The sequence below is a fragment of the Lygodium microphyllum genome, chromosome 4 (assembly GCF_053477565.2).
Source record: "Lygodium microphyllum isolate KBCC chromosome 4, Lygodium_microphyllum_v1.1.10, whole genome shotgun sequence".
Classification (NCBI taxonomy): domain Eukaryota; kingdom Viridiplantae; phylum Streptophyta; class Polypodiopsida; order Schizaeales; family Lygodiaceae; genus Lygodium; species Lygodium microphyllum.
Genome location: NC_141138.1, coordinates 67,849,889 through 67,866,219, shown reverse-complemented (window position 1 = coordinate 67,866,219; position 16,331 = coordinate 67,849,889). Strand labels below are relative to the sequence as shown.

General features: G+C 38.0%; 1 protein-coding gene across 2 annotated transcripts in view; it reads right to left on the bottom strand.

Moving 5' to 3' along the window:
• The window catches only part of LOC148037141 (AT-rich interactive domain-containing protein 2-like), a 43,157-nt gene extending 27,662 nt beyond the window's left edge, over nucleotides 1-15,495 (bottom strand). For both annotated transcript variants that reach the window (XM_087676080.1, XM_087676079.1), the window contains exon 1: nucleotides 15,208-15,495. The gene's annotated coding sequence lies outside the window, so the exon portion shown is untranslated. The remainder of the gene's footprint in view (nucleotides 1-15,207) is intronic.
• Between the last annotated feature and the right edge of the window lie 836 nt (nucleotides 15,496-16,331).

Sequence of the window (16,331 nt, the reverse complement as noted above, 5' to 3'; positions counted from 1 at the left end):
TGTTCTAGAGATAGCAAAGAGGAGATGGGCATGGATGCATAAGCCCATCCATGGTTTTGTCGCATTGGTACATCTGGCCTACAAGTTGCCGACGGTCATGGATGATAGAGAGCTCCTTCAAACCAGCTTGCTTATTTGACTCATGTGGTCTCTGCGGATGACCATAATGCAATGCTAAAGAAGCTAGGATGCTATGTGGATCAGAGAGGGCATGTGGCTTTTGCTTCTCCCACTTATTGGAGAAAAAAGTCACATGTGAAGCCTTTATTTTGGTGGCAAAACTTTGGGCTCCAACCCTTAGCCATGAGGGTCCTTGCCCACGATTGCTCTTTGGGTGCATGTGAGAGAAACCGAAGCATCTATTCTCTCATTGACATGAAGATTCACAATCCGCCTAGCACACAACAGTTAGAGCGGCTAGTCTATTGCCGCACAAACTTACACATGATAAGGGCTATGATGAACATGGGTAGCCAAAGTAGGTAAACACTTAACCATAAATTTTAAAATTTATTATTTTAAACTTTCAATTTATACTTCACAACTTAGACTTTAGCATTTACAATCTTATGTGCATTGTGCAAGTGAATGTTGATACATTCAAGTTTACGTGCGACGCTCTTCCAAGTATACATCAAGAGGTGGACGAGGAGGAGAGAATTTTTGCAAAGCTCTATAAAGAGCTTATAGCACCAGATACTCGTGACACTCGCAATCAGTGTGCTCGTGGGCGAGGAGTTCAAGTAGGTGGTAGCAAGGGCATGGTCATTTGGTGCCCTTCAACATCAAGGAGAGGTAGTTCAAGTGGCTTGCAAACATATGTAAGGCCAAAATCTAGTAGCTCACATCCCGTGCCTCATGATGACATCCCCCCTTACTTACACAACCACCACCTAGGGAGCCATCATTTGATGATGATGGTAATCCCATTAGTGAGAATGAGTATGAGAGCGTCTCATCATCCAATGCTAAGAAGTCATCTTCAGACTCTCTTGATAAGCACTCAAATGATTCTAATGATGATGATGATGATGATGCCTCATCATGGATTCATAAATCTCTCCATATGTATAATGCCACTATGATGCATCATCCATGGACCATGTATATACTAGTTCATTCATCAATTTCAAGACTTATGTAGTCATGACGACTATAAAGAAAATAAATAAACTTCATGGCAATCCTTTGGCATGATATAAAGCTAGTTCCTTCCTATTTATTTCAAAAGAGATGTAAAACACAATGGAATCAACTTTGGCAAAGGAAAAACCAATCACTTAATACTATACAAAGAGCTTTTAGAAGCTACTTTTGAAGATCCAACGTTTCAAGAAGGTCAACAAATCTAAAAATCTTAGGAAGTTCCAAGGAGATTTACAGCTTAAACTTCATATTGCTCTTAATCATTATAAGAGAGTGGCTGATGATGTCCAAATGGATGCTAATAGCATTGGTCACAATGGTCATGAAGTGACTTAGTATGAACACACTGAGGACACTTCACGGTTAGGAAAACCAAGTCCTATTCATAGGACTCAAGGCCCTATTGCCCATACCATTGAGTATTCAACACTCTTGGACTCTTGGCCGATAGGCTAACATGTCCACACACCATAATGGTATGGGATGCCAACTCTTCGGGCATGATCATGACCTAGTATGCTATTAGCTTCCAAACTCGAGAATAAGCTCATGTGGCTTTATGGCTTGGAGATGAGTCTAATATCCAATCTCTTTATATTCATGGATATAGCTTGTGTTGTCTCTCTATGAGGCAAAAGTATATCATTTGTTCAATCCTCGAACAAACAAGTCGATTGTTTGAAGAGAGATCATTTTTTTATGAGAGAGAGATTATACATATTGGCCTAGGTATGTGGTAATTGTGCGATTAATTTACTAGAAAATGAATGAGAATGAAACAATTAATTGATGCAAAACAATACTCAATCACAAAAGAAAAGCAATGTATTAATGAGTGAGAGAGAGTACAATGCTCAAGGCAATCCACCATCACAGGAAAACCTAAAATAAACCTAAAGGGGCCACAACTGCATTTAGTGGTAGTTTAGATGCCTAGGTAGCCCAAATCATGGATCAAAGGCACCAACATGTAGCCCACGAGATGGCATACAAATCTCCCTCCGTGAAATGGGCGTATTGATCTAGGAACAGTAACAATATCCTAGAAAAACGATGTATGTGGTCATGGTTGCAATTGTTCATCCTGATGGATATAGCAACCTCTCACAACATAACAATACAATGAATGACAAATCATGTTTTAAAAGGTATCATGAGTAGAAATAGCTGAATAGCTCGAAACTCTACTGGAGGAATAGCCTTCATAAAAGGATCTATCAAAATGTCTTCTGAATAACCAACCCCCGGATCCTATGCTCAGCAAGTTTCACTAGCCAGCCCCTATGCATTTGTTATGCTCTTCGATGGAGAAAATACGGATACTTGCATAATCTCAGAAGATCCCAATCACAATTCATGAATCCATGCATAAGTGAAGAAACAACCTTGAAGAAAAGGCTTAATTCCTTGTTGTCCTTGAGGTAAGTGAAGACACTCTTCACTATTTGCCAATGATTCACAAGAGGACTGTCAATTATGATGCTTGATTGGGCAGTTGAATACTTTGTTGGTGATGGAAATATGCCCCCCTCAATGGTTACGAATTGGGGAGCCATAGGTGGGCGAAAAACACCAATATAAATGACAGCAAATGGTTGCTGCAAATGATGCTGTAATGCTGCAATTTGGACAACATTGATGCCAATAATAAGCAAATCATCAATACATGGAATAAAATCAGCAATCTGAAATTTGTTGCACTAAACAAGCATGTGTCATAAAAAGATCACTCATTGAAGGAGTATGATCAAGGGAAATTTCAGTATGCTATTGATCATAAGTATCAAGACAATAAGTCCTAATGTGAGAGTGCCAGTCAATATAACAAAAGAAGGTACCCCTTTGTCCATAAACTGCACACCGAGGGCCATGAAAGAGGCCACAAAAGCCTGAAGTACAATGGCTAAGATGAAAAGAAGATTCTTCTTCAATGCCTAGCAAATAAAGGATATTCTACAACATCATAGAAGTGCCAAAAATAGTATTAACTTGCACAGTACCAATGCCGTCAATTGCATAAGAAGCATTATTTGCACACACAACTATGCCCCTCCGCTAGGTATATGAGAAATGGATAAGAATAATTCTCAACAAGAAGTGATGTGCTTAAAAGCATCACTATCGAAATACCAAGTAGAAGCCACATCAATGATAAGAGAATAAGTACCATGTATAGAAGGACTATACTGACATTCAATGAAGAAAGTATATTCCTTGTGCTTAGCGAGGTTGGCAATCTCATTGTTGACAACGAGATTGAACTCCTTTTTCTTCTCTAATGCAATTCACTTACAACATTCAATGATGTCCTGCCTTGTCTTTAGATAGGAATTGCACCTGTTTGGTTTGTTGGATGTACCTTCGGAAGGATGGAAAGAGAATGGACCAACATGGGAAGATGTCTTGGAGAAATTATTTGATAAAGAAGATGAGCGACCAACATGGTTATTTGCTGATTTTTGACCAACATGCTTGTACTTCACTTGATTTTGACCTTTTCCACAATGGTGGGTAGAAAAGGCTTGTTCACTTGCCATGGTAGCATTGTGGTTGAGACAACTTTGTTCTTCATACAATAAAAGAGACACCAATTGGTTGAGACTATAGGTAACTTAGTTGCCCATAGTTACCATTTGCAAGGTGATAGCAAAATCTTGATATGACTAGGGTAGGCCATTAAGAGCAATGGAGACAAGTTGATTATCTCAAACTTCTTCATCAATGATTAATGTTTGTTCAATAAGATCTTTGATGCCGGTGAGATAGGCATCCATATTACCTCCTTCCATGCAGTGTGTCTTCCAATTGCTTAAGTAGGTAAGCAACACGTGCTTCATTGCACACTTGATATAAGGATACAAGCTTTTGCCACCCATGAATCCTTGGCTATCTAGCATCATCAAATGTATGGAATGATGCCTCTCTTCATCAATAAAGCAATTGACGCATGTGCTTGGGCATCACAGTCATCCCATAGAATCTAATCTTGAGTGGAAGGCATCATGGAAGAGAAAGATGATTCAGCATCATGAGAGCCACCTTGTGATGTGGAGACGAAAGGTGGTGTTAGTATTGGAGAAACCGACCTTTGCTTGGTGCCATTCACAATATGCCATAGATTCTTCACAAGGACATGTCGCATCATGTAAACCCACATTAGGGAATCGGTATCATCGAGCTTGTCATCGGTCTCAAGCATGCCCAACAATTCATTATTATTACTTGCCATGAGTGAACTTCAGCAACAAAATAATATTTTCCAAGTGAAGAGAGAAAAAATAGATGTTTGAATAATAATAAGCCATTGATAGAAAAGATGTTGCCTGCCTCAATGAAGTTGAATAAAAGGAAGAATAATACTTTTTTCTTGCTATTTTCTTGCTGAAGAGAGAAAAATATGCAAAAAATAACTACTTTTAGAAATAAAATATCACCCAATCAAGGGGGTAATCGTCAATATGTTGAAATCAGAGGTTGAGTGAAAGCGCTCTAATAATGCAAACAACAATAGAATATGATGAAAATTCACCCACTAATGTGTCAAAATAATAAAATTTGTCTTCAAACTTGATGGAGATAGTTATGAACAATTCGATAAAGAACATATTCAATGTGCCGCAACCAAAGGAGACGATTTCAAGCAAAAGCCCCAAAATTTTAGTAGCCCAATGGAGTGTGAAGACAATGTTGGGGAGGGCAATTCATATGTTGAAGAAGGAAAATGGGGCAAAAGCCTCAAAAGTTACCCGAAAATTGAAGAGAAATTGAACAAAAGCCCCGAATTTTATCGACAAATTTAAGAGGAATTCAAAGATTTTTGTGAAATTTTTACCGAAACAATGCTCAATGTCGATGAAGAATGCAAATTCTTTAGCAGCCCCTAATTTTTCTATGAAATTTCAATAAAATTTTGCCAATTCAGTGAAAAGCCCCAAATTTGTTGATGACACTACTGAATTTCTTCAATTCGAGGAAGAATTTGGTGAAATTGATAGGAAATCCCTGAATTTTGTTGAAAATTAAACCAAGTTGGGTGAGTGTAGTGGAAACCCCCAAAGTTGGCCCAATTTGTGCTTAGATGGGGCAATGGCCGTGAACTACGGCCTACTTATGTCTAAAAAAAGAGAATAAAATATTTATTCTTTGAATTGACAAAGAAATTGTGTCTAGTGTAAGGCAATAAGATGCTATGTTGAGATGGCAACAAGCTACAACAAACAAATTGCAAGCTGGCGCAAGAGCTACAAGGCAAAGACTCCAGCAACAATATGTAAAGAGCACACAAAGTTGGTGGCACAAAGGGCAATTGCCAATGGCAAAATTGAGCCAACGCAAGGGCAGTAGCTGGAGGAGTAGCAAGCAGAGTGGAAAGAGCTCAATGGCAATGACTCGTGTTGAAGATGGTTGCAAGAAATGGAGAGGGCGATAAATAAACTTGCCTTTGATACCACTATTGGCCTAGGTGTGGAGCAATTGTGTGCTTAATTTAATAGAAATGAATGAGAATAAAGAATAAGTCGATGCACAACAATACTCGATCTGAAATAAGAAAGAGTGTATTAATGAGTGAGAAAGTGTACAACACTCAAGGTGATCACAACAAATCATGCCATAATTTTATGCTAATGAGGCACAAAGTGTCTTTTATTATAAAATAAAACCCTAACGGCTAAACCATCATAGGAAACCCTAAAATAAACCCTAACCCTAGTGTCACTTAGTACCTAGGATACTAGGTACACCACTTGCATTTAATGACAATTTAAATGCTTGAGAAGCCCGAATCATAGATCAAAGGGCATCAACGCATAGCCCATACTCGATCACAAATGAGAAGCAGTGTATTAATGAGTGAGAGATACTACAACATTCAAGACGATCACAATGAATATTGCCACACTTTTATGCTAATGACGCACAAAGTGCCTTTTTATAATAAAATAAAACGTTAATAGCTTAACCATCATAGGAAAACCTAAAGTAAACCCTAACCCTAGTGTCACTTAGTGCCTAGGATATTAGGGGCAACAATTGCATTCGATGACCATTTTTTTGCCTAGGAAGGTCGAACAAAGGTTCAAAAGGGTATCAACACATAGCCCACACCCTCCCCCTCCTCCTTCCACATTGAAGATAGTGCCTTATGAGCTTGCTTTGCCATCCACTCCTAATCCTCCTTCATTATCCAAGTTTCCCTCCACAAGACCCGTTACCTCATTGGTACTAGCAAACCATGCAAAATTCAAGGATATTTCCGCCAAATTTCACTCAGAAGGGCCCTAGAAGATCTGCCCAACATACACCTAGTGTTTCATTTGCATCTATCTTTACAACAAATTATATAGCACATTCACCTACAAATTGATAGAAGGTTCTAAAGCATCTCCAATGGCCAAAGGCCATGGAAAAGAAACTTGAGAGCATTGACCAAAATGAGACTTGGATCTTGGTGGATCATCCGAGTGACAAAAAAGTCATCAATACCAAGTTTATCTTTAGGACCAAATTGAAAGATGATGGAACATTGAATAAATATAAGGCTTGTCTTGTAGTGCAAGGTTTTCAATAGAACATGATGGGGAGACCTTTGCACCCACTACATGGTTGACATCATTCTATTTGTTGGTTGCATTAGCTACTCATCACGATTGGTCGATCTATCAAATGGATATCAAAAGTGCCTTCCTAAAAAGTTATTTGGAGGAGAAAGTCTATGTGGAGCAACCTCCCAGGTTTCCTTCTATGGCCCATAAAGAAAGACCTTTCATTTGCTGAAAGCTCTTTATGGGCTGAAGCAAGCACCATGTTCCTAAGTCCATATAATGGTTGAGTGAAACCAGCCTTCCTCCTCAAAGAGGGTGGTAATGACTTGATTAACCAACAATTACAACAAACATAAAGTTCACATAAACTAAAAATGCAAATGTTACCGCTTAATCTTGAACATTGGGCAGCCTTAACTACTATTGCAAACAAATGAGGTATAATTGAGATTCTTCAACCTCCTCCATTAATCCAATAGCAAGCCTTTAAATCAATTCACCCCTTGATTTGCTAGGAGATTGACCTTCACTCCAGCTCCTTGGGAAAGAAATTAGCCCAAAATTCAATGCTAGCTGGCTAGCCTCTTGAATCCTCCTGAAATACATTAATTTCAGCTCTGAAATTCAAGTCTAAAGCCTTCATATCTGGGTACACTTCTCGAGGTGGCTGCGAAACCCCAATTTCTACTATAAATTAGGACTTACATCAAAGATTCATTGAAATCTGCATCTCAAATGGCTGGATTGCTGTAAAACTTGGAGCAAAGCTAGGAAATGGCTAAAAAAAGAAATAAAGTGCTATAGAGAGAGAAAAGACAAAGAGATTTATCACAAGGATTTGGCAAATTTGAGCTTCTCAACCAGTTTTCCAACCCCAAATGGATTCAACAACAACAAAGGAAGCATCAAAGGCTGCAATCTTCAAGTAAAAGTTCATCAACTGTGATCACTAACTTCCCTTGGTCAAGAATATGCAACCATCTTCACCAAAATGGTCTCTAATGGCTGAGAAATGGCCACAAAAGTAGACATCAACATCCCAACCTTTCTTCCCAACCGCTCCAAAATGCAAAAACAAGATTTCCCTCTCCCTTCAGCCCCAATTCAGCTTTCCCAAACTTGCATAGGCAAGTTTTGCTAAGTAACAACCTTCTCAACTGAAATTCCAGCATTATCCAACCCATTAAATTAATTTTTAAAATATAAATTCTAAAAATTAATTTCATAATTAATTATGTGGCCAAAAAAAATCTAACCAGCCAGTAATTATATTGGCTAGGCCAATTTATCACCCGAGTGATTTGAAGCACTCATTAGCCCAAAATAGCATTAATTATTTAATTAATGTCAATTCTCTAATATCACCACTAACACTAAAGGCTAATTAAATGTTCTAGGCCAAGTTCTAATACCCAATACCACCTAGTACCTATCACGCATAACTTATTACAACTTTTGCCTTAGGTACTAACTAATATTTCGAGGTCCTAGGTCTCACACTAGGAAATAATTGACATGCGCCTCATATATACAAGTCACATTTGCAATTTCATATCCTTGTGACAATGAGTTCTTCAAAACTCATGGCTATCAATTTACCCCTTATGGTTCAAACTTAAAAACCACTTCCGAGGGAATCAACTACATTCCTTTACATGTTGATGATTCACCTATCACAAGCTTAGATTCTACTACCATAGTGGATATAAAGGCCCAACCTTATTCTACTTTCGAGATAACTACCCTTAATCACTGGTCCTATTTCTTGGGGATGGATATAGTTCGATCTAGGGATAGTCTATTTTTCTTACAACAAAAGTACAGCCTTCAATTAGTTGAGTAGTATTGCACTCATCAAACACTGCTAATGGCCACGCCTCTTGATCCCACTACAAAGCTTTTGAAGGATTCCCACTACGAAGCTTTCTAAGGATTCCCTAGGTCAACCCTTCGATGGTGCACACCTATATATCTGTTGTAGAAAAACTTCTTAGTTAATTCACACTAGGCCAAACCTTGCATATTCTGTCTCATTACTCTATCAATATCTCAATGCACATAAAATATCACATTGAATTGCTTGTAAGTGAGAGTTGAGATATATTCGGTGTACTTTTTCTTATGGTCTAACATATAGTCATGGTTTGCTTTTACAAGGGTACACTTATTCAAAGCAGACTGTAGATCTTAGCACCTAGCATTCTCATGAAGGCTACACCTTTTCTTTAAGCATGACTTCCATTTCATGGTCAAGCTGTACCTAAGAGACAATGGCTACTTCCACAATTGAAGCAAAGTATCAAACCCTCTTTGACAACATCACAAAGGTTGTCTACCTGAAGGGGTTACTAGCAGTTCAATGCGAGTACACCCTGCTCTACTATTTTAGACTAACAAGAAGAGGGTGATTTCCTCTAGCTTTCCCTTCCACATTAAGAGGGGGTGGCCTTTTTCTCTTCAAGTGACAAGATTTTGGTTCACTTTTGCTTCAAAGACATTTATTCTTTGTACGTTGTGTCATTATCCACATCCTCTGGATGACTATGATTGTAAAAGGGCATTTGGGCAAGTAAGCAATTTTCCTACGCGAGCACTGTCCAAGTGACACCATTGTCTAGCATTTTGTATGAGCTCAAAAAGTAGTCTCCTTAGGCAATCTCCCTTTGCTACCACCTATCCTTTTTGCTTCACTAAATATCCTCCATAGATTTCTTCATCACCGATCCCAATGGTGGTATAAAAATCCTAAAAGAAAGAGAAAGCACTCACACATGCATTCCCTTTCTTATTGTGTGTACACGTGTAATATGTGGACTGATCTGTGACCTCAGTGTTTTTTGCACTTACAAGTACTTAAAAGTATCGCACTTGATTAAGTCTCAACCACAATCTACTTTTAATCAAATAGAAATGTATTTTAATGCTTCAAACTTCAAACTCAAATTAACAACTCTAACTACTTCCTATTGTATAATATGATCAAGAACTTTAAAAGGTTTTTGGTATTTGTCACAAGGCGAACACCACATAATGTACAAATACATGTACATTTCATCAACCTCATCTTTTCCATTACAGGGTCATAAACATTTCAATTACCACAATAAGACCAACATCCAAGACTTGGCCATCTAATAAGCATGGACTCTAAGATTCCAAAATGCTCAAGCTATATCCAAAGGCCCTTTATTGCTCACAACCGTATTTATGATACAATTCTAAAGTGGTATGCACTTTTTGAAGTAATTGTATCAAACATACTTTTTCTTGCTCTTCTCAAAAAATTAAGGATGGCATATCAACCTTTTTCTCATGATGACAAAAGTAAGCACCATCATGACTCACAAGTAATGCAAATGGAGTCCTAGATCTCAAGTCTAACAAATCTTAAGAGTTTAAAAATCTCTATTTTACACAAGTTACACATTGAGTCCATGCCTAATCCAAGGTAGAAGACCTAGGATTCGGTTGCACTTAGCACTCAATCTATAACATATGATAATCCATGTTCAAACTATAGCAATTTTCCACAATTCTGAGTCCCAAGATCCATCTTAAAATAATGACAATGAATCACAAGTGATGCAATGGAGCTCTCTGAGGTGAGCCGACTTCGATCTTAAAAGAGTCTAGAGAATATCTATCTCGCAAGAGATAACATTGAAACTAGGTTCAATCCAAAGGTGAAAGATCCAACGTTAGCTATGCTTAGCTCTAATCTACACCATATGATTACCAAGTTCAAACTATAGGAGGTGACAAAGGTTCAAATTCCCACAATTTATATTATAATAATCCAATGTAGACTAGATTTGCCTCGATAAGCCATTTCAAAATAACAATACAAAAAGCTAGGAGAGCAAACTCCATTGACATCACACATTCCAAACCGTACACTAACTTGAAAGGAAAGCAACCTATATCGACCTTGTAGGTCATATGAAAAAGCCCAAAAGAGCTGAATGAAGCTTCCCATTCTTACCAACACCTCATAGATCATTTGAAAAATCTCAAATAGCCAAATGAAGCTTCTCATTCTAGCCAACATGATTCTCATTGACAACTTTTTTCACAATCCCCAACTCGCTAACAACATTTTTCAAAATCCAATAAAGCATTGTGATTGTAGACTTCACCTAACCATTGCTTATGAATAATAGATGCATAATAATTAGTTCCTTAATGGCCTTGTTAAGAAAAGGTGTGCCTTAAATACAAAATTGAACAACTAAAGAACTCGTATTAGTTCCATCCACTTTGCATCCACTTTGCATAGTAATCTACAACCACCAAAAATATAACAATTTAAACTGTACTAGCTGTTGGCTTGATTGCACCCACAAAATCCAAAACCCATTTCACAAATGGTCTCAAGGAAAGGATCAAACTATGAGACATATGACTATGCTTAATGAGTTAACCTAACCACTAGACACTTGGCATAGGTGCACTTGGGAAATATTTAAAAACTAAATCACTAGATAAAGCATCCTCCTAGTATCCAACCTACCCACAAACATGATGCAAGCCCAACCCATGTCAAAGAAGATAAAGGGAATGGGCATCAAACTCATCTCCCAACCATAAAGCCAAACAAGCTCACTCCCAAGCTTGGGAGCTAGAAGCACAACACATCACAACCATGTTGGCTGTGAGGCTAAAAGAGAAAGGAGAAATAAAACACTGCCCTAGGCCAAAGACAAATAAGAACTCCAATCCATTGTGGAATCCAAACACCTCAAGGTAAGAGAAAGATAGAATAAGGTCAATGCGCAAATACCAAAACTCATATGACAACTCAATATCTCTTATCGCTCAAAAAAACACAATATAGCATCACAAAACTTATGGCCAAAACTCAATAGTGCACAATACATAGAGGGTGTGTCCACTTTACGATTGCTCTTTAATAAACTTGATAGCTCTTACACCAAGAGGATAACTCCTTGGCAAAGATGACTCTTCAAGGGCAATAAACACAAATATACTCTCAACATCAAACATGATGGCACCTTCGTATAAATTGTACCCACAAGAAAGAAACCCTCTTGCTCGTAGCATCCCATCCACCCTATATGAGATAAAAAAGTACTTGCAAACAATTGTGATCCATGAGCAAAGAGTGGTTTTGAGCATGTTATCATATCCCATGCCAAATAACACATTCACGTATCCCATGCCAAATAGCACATTCACGCTCTGATACCTATGCAACATCTCCCTACAATCTAACATACGCACAAGACACAACACAAGTTGTACCCACAACAAAGAAGATAAAGGAAATGGATAGCGCACACTCGCCTCCTAACCATAGAGCCAAACAATCTCATCCTCAAGCCTAAGAGCTAGCAATGTAGTGGGTCTCGACCCTGTTCCAAGAGCTAGTATTCATAGTACTGACCCGACCCATACCATTCTAGTGTGCAAATGCATCAACCTATGGGCCCAAAGCCCAAGAGAGGTAATGTCACAATGATATGCATGATAGAGACTTGAGTCCTAAGAATAGAACTTGACTGCCCAAACCTTGAAGTGTCGCTAAGTCACTAAAGTAACCACCCTAACCAACGTTGCCAGTGCCCATCGCTATATCCAAGGATGTAATACTAGACCCATCTAAGTTTCTGCAAAAATTCCAATCATGATGTTATTATTGCCACCTGTCAAAGCATGATGATGAGTATCATAACACTTGCAAGAGAATGATGGTAAATATGGCTACCACAAACTCTACTTATTATGACAAACAATAGCGAGAGCAAGAGACCAAGATACTTGGGCCTTTCGCTTGATCATTTGCTCTAGTAGCCACATCATCAAAAGGTGAAATGATAAATAACATTACAATTGTTTAAATATACAACAAACAATACTCAAATGTAAGAGAAGTACATCATTGCATATTTAATAAACAACAAAATGTCAAAGGCCCAATACTTAAATGACTTTCTAAGCATATTATTATACGGCTTCAAGCAACATTGAATGCTTTGCAATCTCAAGTAAAAAGCTAAGAAAATGATATAACACCAATGTTTTTGCATTGTTTATACATTTCAAAACAATACTACAACTTTTCAATCGCCTTGTTGCTATGAGCAAATCAAATTAACAAAACGTGTATTCCAACAACTATACGTGTAAAACCTAAAAAACTAGGTTTGGAATACTACATTCAAAATGTATTCATACAACATGAACTAACAATGTCTTTAGCAAAATATTACTCTTCAAGATAGATAGTTACAACAACCATTATGATTGTGCCTCACTTAAAATGCGTTCAAACAACATGGAATCCCAAAGTCTATACTGCATGAGAGAACATACATTCGACAAGCACAAGATTGTTCTTAACATGCATGATAATAAATATAAAAAATAAATGATTATGTTGAGTGCACCAATTAAATTCTCAAGGACATGATAGTACAAAAGAGCTTCTAGAGTGAAATGATTTCTTGCCATAGGAGCCGTGCTGGAGAATAGAGAGTTGGAACGCTCACAAAGCAAAAGACTCACAGAAACTTTCTCATTAATATTGGAGAAAAGAGATAGAGTTACCAAGTATAAGGCCCCTATTTAGTGACGCTAGTCTACATGAAATAAAAGATATTTCCAAGAAAAAGATATCTTACATCCCCAAAAGAAAGCTCAAGTCAACAAACAAGGACTAAAACTTGACTGAAAAAGCCCATCGCAATAGACATTTTAAATTGAGCATCAACTATAAGAGACTAGAGCAATATATTGTGTGTTGTTCATTTCTTTTAACACCAAAGAGGCTATGCAAAGTATTACTTACAATACTTAATAGGTGACAAATTCATTAATGTGCAATTCCGTATCATGTTTCACATTGATTATTCAATTACTTTCCATTTTGGCATGTTAAAAATTGTGTACAATCCATCACATTGAGTATATAAATTGTCTAATTCATAAATATGTATCTCAGTAAAGCATAGTGGTTTAAAAGAGATTCTTATAAAATGAAAAGCTATGTAACATCTTTTATACACCATATTATTCAAGTTTCTCTCCTCAATAATCTAAGTTTCTTATCTCCACTTTTCACTCTCAACATGGCATCTCTAGATATTGTTTAGCTCCTTGAACCCACTTGTAACCATATGTGTGATTGAAATCTAGTTGTTTGGAAAACTACCTAGGATACTAATAATTGGAAAACTACAAGGGATACTAATAATAGAGGAAATGTATTATAATTTCTTAGAAAAAAACTATGAGATGTAATGATAATAGTGTATTTTTCAACTTTAAGTTTCATACAAAACAACTTTTCGTGTCCTGTGTTCCATCTAAGAGCGAGGTAATAAAAAGAGGTAGTACTATATGCATGAGATAGCTTTTGCATAACATGTAGACACCTTGGCAATTTAAAACAAATGCATTTGACATAGCATGCCACACTATCAACGGGACTTTTGCACCACAATTTGGATCTCTTAAATAGCTACGGTTAAAATATTATGACCCATTCACATGATCGCATTTATTTAAAGATAGATAAGCTTCTCAAACAAGACTATCATAGGATCCTTGCATGCACACACAACACTCACACACACCCCATTACAAGGCCTATACATAAACACACTTTGTTAGTATTGCCCTGAGGAGCATGTGCCTTGAAATGAGTGGAAATCTTGCATTTTGATAGAGAAGAGTTTATTTTAGAAAATTAAAAATCTCTCTCTCTCTCTCTCTCTCTCTCTCTCTCTCTCTCTCTCTCTCTCTCTCTCTCTCTCTCTCTCTCTCTCTCTCTCTCTCTCTCTCTCATATGCAAGGAAAAAAGGGCAAGGCAATGCCCTTGCATGCACACTATCACCCTCGTTCATTTTTATAAGCTTGCATGCACCCTCGACTCTCACATGCACCCTATTTCAAGGCCTACACACAAATACACTTGGTTCATGTTCTCCCCAATCTCCTCTTCTCGAGTAGCCTCATGAGAAGAAACCACATTCACACAAATACACTTGGTTCATGTTCTCTCCAATGTCCTCCCTTCTCAAGTAGCCTCATGAGAAGAACCGGCATACACTAGAGGTGCACCAATGTGATTCGTGGCATACTTACAAGTTGATCACCCGAAAAAGGTCTTCGATGTACAGGTGAAATGAGTTAGGAACTAATAGCGCGACTCTTAAAACCGATCACTACTCTGAACTACGTTAAGATCGTGTGCAATAAGATGTATCCAGTAATGAATAGTCCATGGATTCTCCATTTGATATAACGCTTATAATGCCCTTGGTATTTATAGTAATGAGAAAACGATGGTGGGATTGGGACGTCGCACAGAAAAGATCGTTGGCATGAGAAACTCAACGAGAGCATCGCCTACGAGCTAAAGGCCGCACGCTTAGGGATTAAAAGGATCAACTTGCGTTGAATCAAAGGCGTGTTAGGTTAACAGACATTGAAATGCTGAAACAGCAGAGCGAAAACGTATGAAGGGAGGTTAGAAAGGAGGAAAAGCAAGTCTTACAGGCTATGGCGACGCGACCTCCGCCGTCTGCTTCGTCGTCGTCCTCCTCCTCCTCCTCCTCCTCTTCTCCTTCTTCTTCTTCTTTCCCCCTGCCGCTTCTTCTTCTTCTCTTATTCAATCCGACACCACTGCACAACTCCCGCTTCTCCACCTTCTCTCGCTACTCATCAATGAGACATACTGTGGGAGGGCAGGAACCCCCGCCTCGAGGGATAGTAATTTCCTCTGAGATAGACAACTCACCTTCTTGTTAACAGAGTGTACTCCGTTTTCGCCTTTTAACGGCCACTTCTTCCACTATAGAGTTTTTATTTAACTGTGAACTACCCCCCTAATCTTCTCTCTTTAACCGCCCTCAAGGGTTGGAACGTGGGATTGTAGCTTACTATACCACCTTAATTAGCGTTTTCTATGGGCCTGCCTACAGTTTTTTGCTTTTTTCTTTTTGGTGAATTATTAATATCTCAACTTAAATTTCGTCTTGCACTATGCGATCGATGATCCATGACTTTACTTCCACTACTAGTTGCCCCTAAGTGGTCATTCAAACTTTTTTAGATGTTTCATTTACACAAGCAAAACATGTGCTTCCTATATACAAAGAGATAAGTCTAAAGTTACATGTGTGTGTGTGTGTGTGTGTGCATACATGTGTGCATGTGTGTGTATGTGTGATAGAGATGAAAGCTCTTGTAAATGCATCTCTTGTATCATTTTGCTCATTATTTTGCACATATGTATCCAATGGAGAGAGGGAGACTAGAGGTACTAACTATACCTATATCTAATGGAGGGAGGGAGACTAGAGGCACATTTATCCAATGGAGGGAGGGAGACTAGAGGCACTAACTATACCTGTATGGTTTGTGCTCAAAGTTATTGTGCTTTGGTATATGAGTTCCACAACCCATTTCTCCATTCATTGAGTTCTTGTGTTTTTACTTCCCATTGTTCTTATGTTCTTACTTCCCATTGTTTAGTTCATTCAATGTTCAAGAGTTGTGTTCTATTGCTTTGATTGGCCTTCTCGTTCTCACATGGTATCAAATGACCAAGTCCCTTAGTCCTCTTGTGTTTTAAGTTGTTGTCTTGGTTGATCCCGCTTTGCTATGAACTACATTACC